Genomic DNA, 19,444 nt, shown 5'->3' with positions numbered 1-19,444 from the left:
AGCAGGCTTTTATTTCTTTTCCTTATTTTTCCATTTTACCAAACTTTTTGAGTATTCGACTAGTTTTGGAGTCCAAATCAACGTAGGTACGTGATTCCAAATTTCAGTATGTGTCGGTCCATTGAAACAACTTTATTTTGAGGAGATTCTCGATTAAACTTTAGAATTCCGTTTTCGAATTATATACATACGGTATATATATTAAAATTCAGAATTTCAGCATGTCTCGTTCCACTGGGACAATTTTATCTCGGGGAGATTCTCGGTTAAATCTCGTAATAACTACCGATACTTTATTTTCGAATTATGTACATATGGTATGTATATCAAGCATTTTTCAAACATCGATATAACGAAATACCACCAATTTTTAAAAATAGAAACAAATCTTCATTCAAAATATTAGAAAACTCAAGCTCCATACAAATTTTGAAAATTTCAACAAAGATTTCCTGTCAGTTTCAAACAATTCCGGCCGAGGCAACCGAGATTCAGCCAAGATTTCCGGCAAATTCCGCCAAATTTCGTCTAGGCGAAATCAAACATTTTGCTATCTTGAGTGCCATATCAGAAATTCCGGTGAGATTTCGACCGAAATTGTTATATTGGTCCAAATCCATATGATCACATTGACGATTTATTATTAACAAAAATCATTATTCACATATATAACTATTAAACCGATATGATTTCATATTCCGCGGATTATCCATCTAATGCATATTAAATTTACGATGATTTATTATTAACAAAACTCATTATTCACATATGCGATTTCATTAAACCGTTATGATTTCATACTCTACACATTATCCATCTAACTGCATATTTTATTGTGTTTTACACTTTATTATGCCAATAACTGACTCTTATGTTATGTATGGGTGCATAAAATAACAAAACTCATGATATATTGCTACAGTGCAAAGATAATATGGTTAGGTCATTATGACACAAATGATTTGAGTTCGAAATTTCTTAACACCAATTATTAGTCGACTAACTGAGATTTGGGACGGGTTCCTATGCAACGTAGAAAATAGTAAAGCTTCCATGTAGGATAGTAGCCTACTCAATTCCTGGAATACCGTAAGAGCATCTCCAACAGTAGGTCAAAAAAATTCTATGTGGATGTCATTGTTAGACCCCATTTATATAGATTATATTCCTGGATGTTAATAAGACCCTTTATATTAAAACTCATCTCCAGTAATTAAGGTTATACAATGTATTTTAGATTTAGATAAATATTAAAAAAATAATATTTAGCTTGATTCCATATTAAAAATTATTTTCTTAAAATAAAATTGATGACATGGAATTAATTAAGGGTCATCCCGAAGATGTAGTTAAGACTTTCTTTAACACCTTCATATTTAGTATTTGATCCCTCCTAGTTTGTGGGACCCAACTATTGGAGATGCTTTTATACTAAATGGGGGTCTAAAATCTTATGTGTCATTGAAAAAAAATATTTTCACCCTCTATTGGAGATGCTCTAACAGGTTACAGGTAAGAGAGTCAGCCTAGACTACCGGCTATAGAAAGTCACTGGTGTAGGATAAAGGAAGGTCAATGTTTCAGACAAAACCTAAACCAATCCGTTTTCGTTAATAAAGCTGGCACGTGTCCAGGTCGGGCACCGTCATTTGACTGTAGCCGATGTTTGACTACTGTGCAAGTCGTAATATATTTAAGTGGATTCTCACCTGGCTTTCTCTGCTGACCAGAATGTGATGTCAATATATCCTCGAATTCTGTGTCGCGTCAGTTGCGGTGACGAAACTCGTCAAAAGTTTCACCATCACATATGCTTTGCAAGTTGCAACCAGTCTTCAGACTTATTTTTTCAATCCGCAACCAGTCTGGCTTTAAAAAAAAAAAAATCCAACATTTTTACTACTATGGTACAGTAATATCTGTAACTCTTGCAAATGATTAAGTTATTTTTAAAAGAAAGGGATTGTTTTCAGCAATGGACCTCATTCGCAGAGAACCAAAAACGATTGATTTGGCAATCTCAGATACTCCTAGAAGTTATATCTTCATTGATTTTTAGCAGTTAGTTGTGAATGATAATATAAACTAATCTTGCAGAAAAATGGCTTCACAGGAAAGGATGCAATAATTTGAGGTTGACGCGTTGAATGAGTTAAGTCTATATTATATATTCCACAGTTCAACCACACTTGTTGTTGTCTTGTTGAAACGATTTTTGGTTTTGATCTTTCCATTTTTCTTTATTTTATTTTGGTACTCACTCGGGGTGGCTCTTCTAGAACCACTAATTGTCATGAACTGCTGCGCGGGACATCATTTGCATTGTTAATAATGCCATAATTAGGATTGAGCACTCGAACGATATGCATGCAACTAGGAGCTTGGCGCTAGAAGTTAGAAAATTATACTATATTAGCAATGGCGATAATCTGCAAACAAGCAACAGATCCACCCCAAGATATACAATAACGCTATAAAGGAGAAGCTAAATGGAACACACTGCTGGAGAACCGTAGCGCTAGAGTTCTATAGGTGGACATAGACAATGCAACTAGCGGCCTAGTGCTGGACTTGTATATATCCGCAAATAAAAAACAGTCAGTGAGGTTACCGGGTTATTCTAAAATCCTCTTAATAACCTTATTAGCTAGCATCAATTGTCATGGTCGAATTTGTCTTATCATTAGCTTTACGTCCCTTAACCTTAATGAAGTAATGATATTCATGAGGAAAGTAAATGTACGAAGAGTATGAGACTATTGACCAATTTCCATCATCGGCATCTTTTGATGTCCAAATCAACGAAAGTCGGGTTTCTTTAATTTGTTAGGTACGTGTAAACTGTATATTATGATGACTACTTTTCACCTAAGCCACCCTCTAAAAGTGAATGTAAACCTTAATATTTAGTCTTTCTTTCCTACCACGCAACAACAACAGCTGCAAACACATTCACACCTGCATCATGCCAAGGAACAATTACTTACGTTCATATATGGATTCACTTGTGCAAACAGGCTGAATGAAAATATTAAAATTAATGTCTACAACAAAAAAATGTTTTAGTTCAGAGCGACCGATATTGTCTTATAGCAAGAAGAATTAAACAAGTTATATATATATATATATATATATATATATTATATATATATATATATATATATATATATATATATATATATATATATATATATATATAACCTGGAACAAATTTTACAATGTCGAGAGGCGACAGTCTTTCTTGATTAGATTTCAGAATGCTCGTCAAGTTTTTCAACTGGCCACTGGTTCCAAGTTTGACCCTTGGGTTGTACTAGCATTGTCTTCCTCCGTAGGTGTGAATAATCCACAGATCCAGGTGGAGCAATCCTAGGTAGTAGGGCATCGATAACAGATAAAGCGTGAAGTACCAAATCATCCTACCCGGCCTTGGAGCGAGAAAAAAGACACCAAGGAAACCCGTGAAGACAATACGTGTAAAGATCGGAAGTGACTGAAGAGATAGCCATCGAGTACAAGAGCAATAAATGCACTGACGAGGTAGTTGAGAGGATAAGGAGAATCTGGTCAAAGTAAGACTCGTCTAAGAACATCAAGGGCGACATCGTCTACACTTGCTAAGCAATCCATATCGGATGTATGGATATCGGGAGAAGACATCACTAGGTTCGGCCCTACATCTTGGATGAGACATCACCAGCCACCCGAGAAGGACATCAAGGAAGATATACCGTGACACACAATGTAACTTGGATGCATCATCATTTGTAGTTATAAATAGAGAGCTATGTAGAGAGCTAGAGGGAAAGTAATCAGTGAGGTAAGAGAGAATACTAAGACCTTGTAGTGAGAAAAGAGAGCTTGCTAGTGATTCACATCCCTTGTAACCTTGAAATCGAGTAATAAGATCATCCTTTCACCTCCGTGGACGTAGGTAATCATACCGAACCACGTATATCTTGTGTTCTTGTGCATCCCTTGCTTGTTTACTTCATTGTGTGTGTGTTTATGTTTCTTGGATGTAGAGGTAGGGTTTTCCACATCTACATTCTGTCGCCGACTAAGGGGACCGTGTAACATCATTTGATACCTTGCATCAAAACCATTAAAGAGAGATTCAAAAGCTCCTAAAACATCTTTGGATGTTAGTTGATGCTAAGTGAAAGACTCTTATGTTTATGAGTTGATGGTTGAGTCTTATAAAAACCATTTTTTCTTGAAACTCGGGTCTTCTACACTTGTTTTTATCTAGTCTTTGTAAAGCTTGCAGAGGTTTCATTTTGAGTCGAAAAATCGTGTCAATGACATGAGCTGTTTTGTGAAACAAAATTTTGGTCGCCTGTCGAAAAAATATCTTCTTGTCTTACGACCTTGAGTCAAAGAAACTTGTGATTGGTTTTGCTTTGAAAACATTTTCTTTATATCAAAACTTTTTAAAATAGTTAAGATCTCAGGTTTGAGTTATGGTCGACTGTGTTTCCTTCCATGGCTAGGACGAGTTGTTAGAAAACTTCGAAGCTCCCAAAAAAATCATCTTTTTGATGCTTGGTAGAAGCTAGAACGAAACTTCATCTCACTGGTCATATTTCATCGTGGGTTAATTAAACACAACAGTAGAAGTGGAAAACTCAACTCACCATCGTTGAGTTAGGGTTTTCCAAAGCTATGGATAGAAAGGGTATGGTGAGTACTTTGATGACAGGCTCATCCGGATCCCATAACAAGAGCCTTACAGCACCGTTGGAAGGCCAAAAGGTCGAGAAACCTTGCTTTGGCAACTTGTGTTGTTGAGACACCGGCAAAACGATTGACGGAAGTCATCATTACAAACCCTAGCCAAGAAATAAATTTTTCGACCAAGCGTACCGATGGTTAATGATTTCTGGCATAAAGAATGTTAGGAAAAATAATGATTAAAAAATGGGAAAAGTACCGAAAAACGTAGCAAAATAACATTTCAAAAGGTTGTCTTGTCATTCAAAATCACTTGGTTTGCTGAGTTCATCATGTTGAAGTAAAAAGGAATCGTACTTGTTTGAACTTTTTCATTTTCTGAAATTCAGAACTGTTGTACTTCATCCTTAACCTTTTCGAAAACAGTCCAAAGTGAGGTGTCGTTTATTTTGCTGACGTAGGTGGGGGAGAGCGAACCGAAAAGTGTAAATTATACCTGAGCCGATGGAAAGTACTTCCGGGACGTGCAGGATTCTGAGGAATCGAAAGGTAGCAGGAACTAGCGCGCAGGAATGAGTAACAGGCTCTCGAAAAAAACAGCCGACAACATCAGTAGAAAGAATCCCAGGTACCAGGTGGAGGCATGCCAACTGTTGACGAGGAAGTCGACCTAGACCGAGACGATGATCCTTCCACGAAAATATTAAGGATCAACCCGAGCAAAATGAGACTAGAGGACATGAGAAATGGAATGACTGCATCAGACACAGAGGACGACGAGGAAGTGCAAATGATGCGAGAGGACCGTTGACGAGAATGGCAATGCGCGGAATACCGATTTTTCTTTGAACAAGAAGGCGAGAGGCTCATAGGGGTACACCTAGAAACAGGCGATCCCACCAGAGATATTCCACCAATAGAGACCGCTCCCCCTGTAGTTCCTCCTGCGGCACCACCGGTTCCACCACCCAATATGGTAGGGAACCATGCAAATGGTCATTCCAGTCACGAGAGTACTGACCCGACATTGCTAGGAATCCTGGCCAACCAGAGAAGGCAGGAAGACATAATGAGGGAATTGCAGAGAAGAAATCTGACACTAGAGCATGAAAACTATCAACTTCAAAATCAGAGGTCTGGGTCACGAGGGTCATCGAGTCGAGGAGATTCCAGCAGCCATACCCGATAAAGGAAAACCCAAACTCTACCCATTGTCCAAGGACGCATACCCGACCCTAACCGTACGAGAAGTGGGTACGGTCCTCCCGAGAACTCTTCAACTGATGAGGAAGTGCATAACGGGAGACCCGAGGCGGCGACTGAGGCCAAACTTATACAGCTTGAAGAGATGGTCAATAAATTGGCTGGAGGTGGCGAGGACGACAAGCTAGCAGAAGTGATTAGCGAAGCGCAGAAAACTCCATTCACCAAGGAGCTTGAGCGAGCTCCATTCCCCCCTAAATGGATACTCCCAACCTTTCCTTCCAGGTTCGATGGCACTGGCGATGCAGGGGAGCATATCAAGATGTATAGCATGTCTTTATTGCAATAGAAGAGTTATGACATGGTTATGTACAAGTTTTTTCCGGCAAGTCTGGAAGGCGAGGCAAAGAACTAGTTCTATACTTTGCCCGATGAGTCTATTGGAAACTATGGCATCCTAGTGGAAACATTTCTGGAAACCTATATGCATAACAGCATTGCTCGCCCAAGGGTAAATAAGTTGTTCACACTGGCACGAAGGTTCAGGGAACCCTTAAGATCTTTAATGGATAGATGGAGGAAGCTATGTACAGATATCAGAAAGGTCCCTGTCGATCAATAGATCTTCGGTTTTGAAAACTCATTAGGAAAATCCGACCCTATTTGGATAGCAATGTATACCGAGAAACCACAAACGTTCAGGGAGATGAGGAAGATGCAAGAGCATTATATCGCACTAGAAGAGATACAAGAGGGGGCACAGGATAGAGGAGTACAAGAATCCAGTACAGCAGTGGCGCCTGTCCCTCAAGGAGATCCAAAATGATCAGATAAAAGTCCGATGGCACCACAGCAAGTCTTGGGAAAGAAGAAATGGGTCGAGAAGGGAAAGAAGCCTCGTCACGAACCAAGAACTTACACGCCTCAAAACGCACCATTTGAAGAAATATTCAAGGAAGTAGAAAAGAGAAACGACATCAGATACCCCAAGACCAGGAGCATCCAATTTGACGAGACAATAAATTATCCCGAGTTCTGCCATTACCATCAGTACCGAGGCCACTCGACTAACAATTGTAGAGAGGTAAAAGATGTCTTCCATCATATGATCCGAGATGGGTATTTGCGACACTTTTTTAAGATAGCGCCGACACCTACCTAACCCTACGTACCAGTACACCAAGTGAGGATCGATCGCGGAATTCAGTTTATCTGCAATACCATATCGCACTCGGCAACTCAAGGGTTCGACTTAGGGACCAACATTACCTCTAGGATCCACAAGAGGGATCGAGCAGGAAAAAAGATCTTCAGTGTGGCAAAAACCTTACCTATGGAACCCTGGATGATGCAGCCGATCACCTTCTCAGCAAAGGATGTTCCCTCGAATGGCCAAGCACATGGAGACCCCCTGGTGATCACCTTGCTCATCGAATAATGGGGAGTCAAAATAATATTGATGGACAGTGGGAGCTCAGTTGAGGTCCTCTTTTACGACACGTTTAAAAGATGGAGATGTCTGATGACATTTTAATCCCGTCAACTTATCGAATTTACGGCTTCAACGGTACAGTGACTATACCAAAGGGAGAAGTCACTCTCACAGTTTCGGATGGAGAGGGGTACTTGGACACGCTTACCACCTTCTGTGCGGTAGATGTCGTATCGCCTTATGAGGATATCCTGGGCAGACCATGTATTGCAGGCATCAAAGGGGTGGCATCGTCATATCATCAAAGGTTAATATTCCCATCTTATGGAGGGGCGGTGGAAGTATTAGGCAACCCCCAATCCGCGAGACAGTTCATGAAGTTAGATATCCAGCAAAATGAAGAAAGACGATCAAAACAGCGCCGAGAAAAGAACAAATCCAAGGAGATAAAAGCAGGGGAAGAATTGGAAAAGCTGCTCTCACAAGCCATCACAGCTCACGAAACAGGCGAGAAAGAGATCTTATAGCAATCAAAGGAGGTGACATCGGTTGAAGGGAAAACCGAGCTTTCGAAGAATCCAAAGCCCAATTTCTCGGCCTTAGAATCTACCCTTCAGGTTAACCTAGGGACTAAGGAAGAACCGAAGATGGTAAGAATTGGAACTCTGCTATTGGACGAACAAACAAAGAAGTTAATAGCTCTATTGAGGGAACACATGGATGTATTTGCCTGTCAAATGCATGAAATTGAGGGAATCGATCCAGGGGTATGTTCACATCTTCTAAGGATAAATCACAAATTCAATCCGATCCGACAAAAGATGCGAAGGATTGCGCCAGAGCTACAAGCCGCAGTAGAGGCCGAGTTAAAAACCCTATAAATGGCTGGGATTATTCGAAAGGCGCAATGGATATCAAACATGGTGATAGTCCCTAAAAGAAATGGAGGAGTTAGGATTTGCATCGACTTCAGTGACTTGAATAAAGCTTGCCCGAAGGACAGCTTCCCTCTCCCCAGTATTGATCAACTAGTGGAATCCATAGTTGGATACAAAGCGGTAACACTAATGGACAGGTACTCGGGATACAATCAAATCCCCCTTTCCCCCGAGGATCAAGAACATACGTATTTCTTTACGCCTAGAGGGTTGTATTGCTACACTAAGATGCCATTTGGATTGAGCAACGTCGGTGCCACTTATCAAAGGTTGGTGGAAGATATGTTCGACGAAAAGATACACAACACCATAGAGGTTTATGTAGACGACATGTTAGTCAAAAGCAGAGATGCATCCAACCACATCGACGATCTTCGGTAAATCTTTCGAACGACGAGAAAATATAAGATGCGAGTAAACCCGGCCAAATGCACTTTTTGGGTTACCTCGAGTAAGTTCCTGGGATACATAATTACCGATAAAGGTATAGAATCCGACCCGGAAAAGATTAGATATTTGTTGGATATGTCATCCCCGGTGACCATTAAAGATGTACAGAGGTTAAACAGAAACTTGGCAGCACTAGGGAGATTCATCTCACGATCTTCAGATAAATGTAAAGATTTCTTCGGGACATTAAGAAAAGAAGAAAAATTCAAATGGAGTGAGGAGTGTGAGGAGGCATTCAAAAAAAAATTAAGCAACATCTAGCGAGTCTACGAGTGTTACAAAGACCCGAGCCCGACAAAGTGCTTACCCTATATCTCGGGTCAACGAGTTATGCCATAAGTGCGGTCTTAGTCAAAAATATGGGGGCAGAAGAGAAGCATGTGCACTTCATAAGCAAAACTATGAACCCGGCGGAGAAGAACTACACCAAAATTGAGAAATTGATACTAGCCTTAGTGTTTGCAACACAAAAGCTTCTAACGTATTTCCAAACTCACAGAATTCGAGTACTTATGAAGTATTCCATAGAATCAGTGCTTGATAATACAGCAAGGTTGGGACGGGTCTCTAAATGGAGTGCTCAAATCAAACAGTTCGATTTCTTCTATGAGATGAGAACGGCAAAGGCATAGGCAGTAGCCGACTTTCTGGCAGATTTCCCTTTAGACGATAAGGACGAAGTCGAAGACATTCCAGGCATGGAAGAAGACCGAGAAGATCCGTACGACCTCCTTGAAACCTGCAGTCCGGCGAGATGGGAAGTCTTCGTAGACGGGTCGTCGAATAAAGATGGGTCGGGATTAGGACTAGTCTTCACCAGACAAAAGAGGAAGAAGATGGTTCACTCTTTTAGGCTTGAATTCAAGGCAACAAACAATGTAACCGAGTACGAAGCTGTGATACATGCTTTGTGGCTGATAGTCGAAATGGGGATCCACGACATGAGGCTAACTAGTGACTCTCAGTTAGTTAATAGGCAGATCAACGGGCAGTACGCTATACATGACCCAGTATTGCAGAAGTATTGGGATCTCTCCCAATTTTATATCGGCCAAATACCAAACATCAAGTTCCGACACATATTCAGAAAATATAATCGACATTCGGACGCATTGGCATACATCGCCTCCATGCTAACAGACCCGAGCATTGAAGGCATCAGAGTCATGAGAATCCTGATGCCATCTGTACCTGAGCCAGTAGACATAAAGGTATATGTAGCAGTAACCACAGCCGATAAATATGAAGCCGGCGATTGGAGAAAACCCATTCACCAGTACTTGGAGACGGGAGAGTTACCCAAGGGACGACCTGATATCAACAAAATTAAAAGCAAAGCAGCGGCTTACGAACTAAGAGACGGTGTTCTGTACAGAAAGTCCTACCTAGGGCCACTATTAAGATGCCTAAGCAAAGAAGAAGGACACTCAATACTAAACGAGCTACATTACGGGGTCGCGGGAAATCATAGATCGGGTCGGAGCTTGGCAACCCGAGCCAAGACCATGGGATATTTTTGGCCCTACATGAACGAAGATGCAAAACATATGGCATTAATTTGCGATGAATGCCAAAAGTTTGGCAAAAAGATACATGCACCTGCAGTAACTCTAAACTCAATGATTAGACCTTGGCCTTTCGCCAAGTGGGGGATAGATATTGTAGGGCCCTTACATTTCGGGTCGGGACAGAGAAAATATTTAATTGTGGCTACTGACTACTTCACAAAATGGGTGGAAGCTGCACCACTGCGGAACATTCGGGATAAGGACGTTTTTCGTCTTATATGGGAACACATCATTTTTCGTTTTGGCGTACTAGCAGCAATCGTCTTGGATAATGGAAAACATTTATAGGGCAAGAACATTGACCTGCTATTTAACACCTACATCATCCGGAAAATCAAGGCAACACCCCTTTACCCCCAGAGTAACGGGCATGCCGAGATCACAAATAAAACCATAGCCGACAACCTAAAATAGAAGATGGACGGAGAATATGGCGAGTGGTGTGAGGAGCTCTACAACGTTTTATGGGCTTACAGGACTACTCGAAGGGAAGCAACCGGCTTATCACCCTTCATGCTAATATACGGGACAGAAGCTATTCTTCCAACCGAGTCAATGATACCTACAACAAGAACCTAGGCGTGGACATGGAATATCTCGGCGGATCTTATTTTATCCAAGCTCGATAACTTAGAATAAACAAGGGAAATGGCCTTACAAAAAATGGAAATTACCAAAGGAGATTACAACGTGAATACAACAAACGAGTTCGACGGAGAGAATTTGAACCCGGCAATTGGTACGGAAAGAACTACTCACCTACGAGCGTGACAAGAAGGGCGGTAAACTAGCGGCACGATGGGGAGGGCCCTATACCATTGTGGAAAAGTTTGGTGAAGGGGCGTATAAGATATTGAATCCAGATGGAACACCCGAACCACAACCATGGAACGCTAGGCGTCTGAAGTTATATCACCCATGAGAGGTGTGTAAACATGAATTATATTCTGTTATTTATTTCCTTAAAAATCCACGTGGGGTAGGGAATGTGAAAATTGCGTCTAATGGTCATTCGTACTCGGGGCGACGGCAGTGTGCAAGTGCCGAGGTGACTTACACTCGAATGGACATTCGTACTCGGGGCGATGGAAGTGTGCAAGTGTCGAGGTGTCTTACACTCGATGGAAAATGAGAAATCGGGGCAGTGGCAGTGTGCAAGTGCCGAGGTAGTCTAAGGGCCCTGGTGGTTGGAAACCAAGTGGCCGATTGTCGGGTCATGAGTACCCGATAATCAAGCATACAACATTTCTCCCCTCGCAAGTGGCCGAAATCACTTGCCCAATACAGTTAATTGATAACTCCTTGGGGATATCGAGCCAATAAAACCTAGGAATGACCAAATACCCTACCACTAGATCAGAATGACGTTGATGAGATGCCTCAATCGGGACATGGCATTGGGCCCAATGACCCTCCCTGTTGAGTGTGTTCGACAGAAATGGAACTTATACTAACTAAGTAAATCGTTTTTCATGCAGAGAAACATTAACATGTCATATAAAAACAACAAAGTACGGTCAACGCATCACAAATGAAAATGTCTGAAAACAACTAAAACAACCGATTGGCGACACAGCACCCCTTAAAAGAAAATTATCGGAAAAAATAATGGTGTTTAAGCGAATTATAGCCCAATGCAAAGGGCACAATAGTGACGCATACATACAAAAGATCTACCTATGCCTTTGGAGGAACTTATCCTGAGCCTGCCTTCTTAGCAGCAACATCGGCCCGCTTCTTCTCCATAACCGCCTTCACACCTTATTTTACTTTGGCGACAATCTCGGTGTTGAACTTCTCCTTCTCGGCAGCAAAATCCCGAGTCAGTTGAGTCGAGGCCTCCTCAGCAGTAGCCACCTTCCCAAGTAGTTGGGTCTCCCTCGCCCTTAGCCGAACATTATCTTTCTCCAAAGACTTCACCTTCCCTTGTTCAACTGCAGTTAAGAAGAGACGATTAGTGATAAGGGCAACAACATCATAACATTAAAATGCAAACATAACACAACGCAAGCATCAACACCTTCAAGCAAGGGAAAAACTACTTTAACGGTTTCATCGGACTTAAGCAAACTACACTCAAGGGCCGAGATCTTAGCAGTCAACTTATTATAATGTTGCTCGTTGAACTAATTGGTGGGGAAATATTTTTTGTGGTCGCTCCAGCTAGCCTTCTGCCGATCATGTGCCAACTGTAGACCCGATAACTGAGCCTGAACCCACTCCAAATTTTAGGATACCTGATCAAACTGTCGAAGTTTTTCCCTTAATTCATGGTTAGACCTTTCCGCAGTGTCTTTATATTTCATTATCCGTTTATGATCGACATGCAGGTCCCTAATCTGAAGTCTCGGCCTACCGCACTGACCCTCCAAGCTGTCAGCCAACAACGTCTTCTCGGAAGCAATTCCTTGGGCTCGAGACAAGTTCATCCGAAGATTTTCCATCTCGTCACGCACATACTCAAATCTCTGATATCGAAGTAGCTCATCTCGAAGTTGCTCGAGCTCGGCCGTTTGCCGATCTATCTTGTCGTCCTTATTCACAATTCTTTAGTGAAGATTATCAACATGGCTCAGTTTAATGTCCAATTTCTCTTCAACAAACGATATTCAGAAGCTGCGTCGGCATCTATACTAGACATCTCGGCTGACAAGATAATATTAAATTCAGGATATTGGCACCATGGAGTCAATCATGGCGACTGCTGTTTTGGATAAATACCTTGGGTCTCGGCTAACTTCTTCTCTAGTCCTCGAGCTCACTCCTGCTCTCGATGCAATTCAAGACGAAGGTTCTCCATTTCTGCTAATTCCTTCCGCTTTATCGCCGCATCTAGCAACTGCCTATTGACAGCCTGAGAACATCGCACTTCATATCATAAGGAACTAACCACATTACGACAATATGATTATAAGAAAGTTTACTCACGGCACAAGAACGTTCACTCACCATTTGATCGAAGGTGCCCTTCAGACCAACATAATACAAGGATACATCCTGGATTATCTCCTTGTCGGTTAGGGATCCAAAATCAGGATAAGTAAGAGCCCCTAGAGAATTGCACACCGGGCTCGAGAAAGTGAAGAAGGTGGTCTGTCCCGTACTCGGGGAAGGAACAACAGGAGGCACGGTTTCCAACAACTCTCCCCCAGGAGCAATGTTTTCCAAACCCTCAGAAACAACATTATTTTCATCACCAACGGACTTGTCTCTCTGCTTCGGATCTTCCTCACCAGCACCACCGTCCCCGTCCTCCTCGTCAAAGAAATCGACATCGTCCTCATCCTCACCAGCCGACAACAGAAGCACAACACCATCGGCAAGGACGACACCTTTATCAGCAGACTGCTGGGGCACAACTGTCTCTGGGGAAGACTCACCGACCTTCGGTTCTTTACCCTTCCCATTAGGCTTACCACCTACAACGGTAGTAGAAACATCAGAAGATTTTTTGGGGGACTTCTTCAGAAACTGAGACAAGGGAAGCCGATCATCGGGATCCTCACCACCGGCCCGCAGAAACACTCTCCACATTTCCCTTCTCATCTTTTTATCTCTGCACATGAGTCTTCATTAGATCCATGTAAGGAAACAAATAGGGGAAAGTACATGTACTGTGGGTAGAGCAGTATATTTGTTACCTTCCCTGCCTCTCCCTCGACTCCTGTGCCAGGACCTATATCCCTCTTCTTAGAAACCGAAGCCTTAAATTGGCTACTTTGAGACTGAGGATGCAAAACACGAAAAGATCAAAACATGACTCATCTAGATACTCGAGCCGACAAAGTAAAACAGACGAAGCAACTTACCCGATCAACGTTAACCACCCAAAATGGATAGGGCTCAGCTGGAGGAGGAAATCGTCCACTCAGAAGAGGACCATAAATATCAAGAGAGACCCGACCCCAAGCAACATCGCTAGTATGACGGGAATGTTTGTTAGAAGTACCTATCTCCGGATCCTCATCCAACAACAGCTTCTTAACACCCTCGGGGAGAGATTTATGGCGATGAGGGCTAGCAGCAAAACCGGCAAGATCACCATTAGTGGAAGTCTCACTTCGATAGTTGGTAGCAAAACTGGCAGGGGTATAGTCGCCTGCCTCAGAAGGATCATAGGTTAACCACTCAGTAGCAGAGCATTCGCCTCGTCCTCGCCTCTCTCACTCGGCCATGATACGGAAGGTTTTACCATTCCATTGGGCTAATGCACGAGAAGGACGAATCTTTTAAAGAGCTTCATATATGAAGGGACGGATAGGATCATACAGCGGGAAGCATAGCCCGAGATCCAACTAACCCTTGGTGATAACGGTCGCTTCGATGAGTGAGGAAAGTTCATGACATCATTCTTTTTCAAAACACCCTTTTGGCCCGATAAGAGTTTGATGTCATAACCGTGGAGATCAAAATCATCTTTTAACTGCTTAATGAACTGTTCATCAGTCAAATCCTTGGCAACCCTTTTGTCATTCCTACATGAAAACGAAGGAGAACCTTCAAAAAGGATAGAGTTAAGGGCGCGATAATCATGGTGGGAAGGGTTGTCAACAATAAACAAAGAATCAACGGGAACACCATCATCATCAGAGAAGGTATAACTGACACACCTCTTTTCTGTCATGGAGGGAGTGAAAGAAGACATGGAAGAACTGTTGGGAAGAAATCTCGAACTAAAGAAGATAGCAAGCGGCAAAAATCTCAACAGCAGCAAAGAGAAAGCAATGGAAGGATCAAAAGATGGTTGAACCTCTCAAAGAATCAGAAGACGAAGGGATATCAGAGCAGCTGTTGAAATAAGAAACTAAGGAAATAGAGTGCAAGTTTTGGAAAAGGGAAAAGTAAAAGACCAAGGGTCTATGATTTGAATTTATAGTCCCAACGATTGTAACCGGCAAAGAAGGTCAACAGGTCATAAAGATGAGTGTAGTGGGGAACAACATGACGTGAAACACGGCATGGCAGTGGACGTGGGAGACGAAGCGATTTCTTTCCCCCGTGTCAAACACACGAGTGAAAGAAGAGGCATAAATGTAGGTGTCAATAATCCACAGATCCATGTGGAGCAGTCCTAGGTAGTAGGGCATCGACAACAGATAAAGAGTGAAGCACCAAATCATCCTACCCGTCCTTGGCGCGAGAAAAGAGATACCATGAAAACCCGTGAAGACAATACGTGTAAAGATCGGAAGTGACTGAAGAGATATCCATCGAGTACAAGAACAATAAATGCACTGACGAGGTAGTTGAAAGGATAAGGAGAATTTGGTCAAAGTAAGACTCGGCTAAGAACATCAAGGGCGACATCGTCTACACTTTCTAAGCAATCGATATCAGATGGATGGACATCGGGAGAAGACATCACTAGGTTCGGCCCTACATCTTGGATGAGACATCACCAGCCACCCGAGAAGGACATCAAGTAAGATATACCGCGACACACACTATAACTTGGATGTATCATCATTTGTAGGTATAAATAGAGAGCTATGTAGAGAGCTAGAGGGCAAGTAATCAGTGAGGGAAGAGAGAATACTAAGATCTTGTAGTGAGAAAAGAGAGCTTTCTAGTGATTCACATCCCTTGTAACCTTGAAATCAAGTAATAAGATCATCCTTTCACCTCCGTGGACGTAGGTAATCATACCGAACCACGTATATCTTGTGTTCTTGTGCATCCCTTGCTTGTTTACTTCATTGTGTGTCTGTTTATGTTTCTTGGATGTAGAGGTAGGGTTTTCCACATCTACATCCTCATTGTACCTATCAACATTGTGTAGAAATATTCTTATCAACCATATAGCAGCAGCGACAGCAAAGATAGACGTGAGAATAAGAGCAGTCGTCCTCCATTTGTGGATGTGATCTTGGAGAAGTCCAACAATTGGAGAAGAAGGAACGTCACTAAAGATATGGATTGCTACTGTGGATATCACCATAGAGATTGGTCTTAAATTAGGCTTGACGCTGTGAAGACAAATAAAGTTCACTGGTGCTTGTGCACCAAACAGAAACAACTGGCCCAATACGAAAAATGCTAAGAAACTATACGTGCTCCAAGAGCTGTTGTTGTGGTAAGAAGCTTAAACCCGTTCTTGATTGAGCAATTTATGCGATCAAGGAGATGAGCGCCGTCCAACGTTCCACATATTCCACAGACAATTGTAATCCCTCCAAAGAAAATATCAGGATTAGTCATATGATAAATATCGGCACCATCCTTCGGCCCCCAATAGAATAAGCCCCTATTACGAAGGTATTTGCTACATAACCCAGAACGCCAACGACATACACCTTCTCAAACAAAAGAACTTTCATGTCTTTCCAAATCATGTCTTTGTAAAATCTTGAAATCCGTTTGATTGTGCACTTTAACAAATATATTTTCCTTGAGGTCTTGTTATTAGAATGGCCTTTTCCAGATGAGATGTCGAAAACATATTTGCCTTGATCAGAAACTTCTGTTATTTTCACTTCGTGCAGTTCAGTTTGCATAAATGTTAACGTTGCTTGACCAGATTCAAAACCTTTTAACTGCAAAGGCTCCATGAAAAAGCATAATAGGAAAAACGAGAACATTAGAATTGCTTCTCCAAAGAAAGCACAACGCCAGTTGAGATGACTGGCGACAAATCTACCATAAACATAGTTGAATGCAATTCCAACTGGTATACACATGTAAAAGATCCAAAGACATAACGTTTTCCTTGTGACAGGAGAATTGTCATCAATAAAGGGAGCCGCCAGACTCATGAACGAAGCCTCGCCAACACCAACTAACATCCGACAAACAGCAATATTCCAAAAACTAGACGTAACGCCACAACAAGCTGTAGCAATGGTCCAAATCAATAATCCTACTCCAATTAGCCTAAAGGGTTTGTTGTATCTCTTCTCTAAGTATGCAAATATTGGTGACGCTACGAGAAGTCCAACCATGAATGCAGTAGACAATGCACCATCCTGGAAATTTGTCAAGTTGAAAGCTCCCTGAATTCCCTTACCTTCTATACATTCACCACTTTGTTTGCATACCTTGGGCGTTCCATTCACAACGGTACTTGCAATAACTCCCCGATCAACATAATTCAACAAATTCATCTGTTTGAGGGTGAAAACAGTTCCTGCTGATTTTGATAATTTCAAGTGTGTGTGTGAGAAACGAGTCTAAACCCTAAACAATGTACTGCAAGGGAGTACTTTGATTCGAGAGATCAATCTGTACAAATCCGGCCTAAACCAAGAGATGGACGTTCCAGACTTGCTTCTATCACAAAGTGAATGAGAAGGGTTGGTCTAGGGAGGGAAGCGAAGAGAGTATTGAGACCAGAATAATTGATTCGGGAAGAGTAGTTGTTTGACGACTTGAATCAGAAAGTGGAAAGCTAACCGATGGGAAAGCTAACAAGTGATTTCTGAGTATTTTATTCTCCTGAACAAAACTTGTCCTTTGGTGGAAATAGGTGAGACCTATTTATACAAGTCGCAACAAAACATACCCTGTTCTCGTAAGAAGTGGAAACGGTTGAGTAAATGAAAGAAAGTGGTAACGGGTAATGCTTGGAACTGATGTTTCCATAATGAAGGAAACTTTTCACCATTACTTCCTTTATTTACTAACCGCCTCACTCTTATGACACTTTCTTGTAACGGGCGTAGTGTCGCCGCACGCTGTAAACCGCCAGACCAATATCCTGATGAGCATCCCCCACTTTTGTGACATTTTTTGATGTATCGAGTGTTTTCGTGGAAAACGTATAGAATGTTGCTATTTTTTGGCAAGTTAAGATTGAGAGGCTTTCCGGTTTGGTAGTGACTTTCGACGTCCGAGATTTTGCATCTTGAGAGGAAGGTTAGCCGTTGATTGCGGTTACCTTCCGTTTGGTAGCCAGTGGCATGGCCATGGTTCATGGATTGCGCATGCTCTTGGCGTGGTTGATTAGGGTTCGATGCCATGACCAAAGAATTGGCATAGCTAAGTGTGTGTCGTGTTCAAAGAGTTGGCAGTGTAACCAAGAGATTGTCACAAGTCGTTTGGTGGCAAGCTTGTACGGCTGAGATTTGCATCTCAGAAGGAGAGGTGTCCGTTGATTGTTGCAACCCTCCGTTTGGCGGCCAGCGGCTTGGAGGCATTGCCAGAACGGCTCGTGCATTCTCTTGGCGCGGCCCAAATTATGGTTTGGCACAAACGGTGGAACTTTGGCATCGCATCCAAGAGGTTGCCATAAATCGTTTGGTTTGGTGGCAACCTTGTAAGGCTGAGATTTACGTCTCAGAAGGAGGGGTAGCCGTTGATTGTTACAACCCTCCATTTGGCGGCCAGCGGCATGGAGGCATGGCCAGCACGGCTCGTGCATGCTCTTGGCGCGGTCCAAATTAGGGTTTGGCACAAACCGTGAAACTTTGGCGTCGTAGCCAGGAGGTTTCCACAAATTGTTTGGTTTGGTGGCAAGCTTGTACGGATGAGATTTGCGTCTCAGAAGGAGGGGTAACCGTTGATTGTTGCAACCCTCTGTTTGGTGGCCAGCGGCGTGGAGGCATGGCCAGCACGGCTCGTGCATGCTCTTGGCGCGGTCCAAATTAGTGTTTGGAACAAACCGTGGAAATTTGGCGTCGCAGCCAAGAGGTTACCACAAATCGTTTGGTTTGGTGGAAAGCTTGTACGGTTGAGATTTGCGTTTCAGAAGGAGGTGTAATCTTTGATTGTTGCAACCCTCCGTTTGGCGGCCAGCGACATGGAGGCATGGCCAGCGCGGCTCGTGCATGCTCTTGGCGTGGCCCAAATTAGGGTTTGGCACAAACCGTGGGACTTTGGATCGCAGCCAAGAGGTTTCCAAAAATCGTTGGTTTGGTGGCAAGCTTGTACGGCTAAGATTTGCGTCTTAGAAGGAGGGGTAGTCGTTGATTTTTGCAACCCTCCGTTTGGCAGCCAGCGGCATGGAGGCATGGACGGCATGGATTTGGCATGGTTTAGGCGCGGCCAAGCTAGGATTTTGGCATAGTTTTAGGCGCGGCCAAAATTAGGGTTTTGGCATTGTTTAGGCGCGGCCAAAATTAGGGCTTCGCATTGGGAAAAAAGTTGCCACGCGTTTGGTGGTGAACTTGGATGGCTGAGATTTGCATCTCAGAAGGAAGGGTGGTCGTTGATTGTTGCAACCCTTCGTTTGGTAGCCAGCGGCA

Source organism: Papaver somniferum, chromosome 2 (genome assembly GCF_003573695.1).
Source record: "Papaver somniferum cultivar HN1 chromosome 2, ASM357369v1, whole genome shotgun sequence".
NCBI classification, from domain to species: Eukaryota; Viridiplantae; Streptophyta; class Magnoliopsida; order Ranunculales; family Papaveraceae; genus Papaver; species Papaver somniferum.
This window is presented reverse-complemented; position numbering follows the sequence as displayed.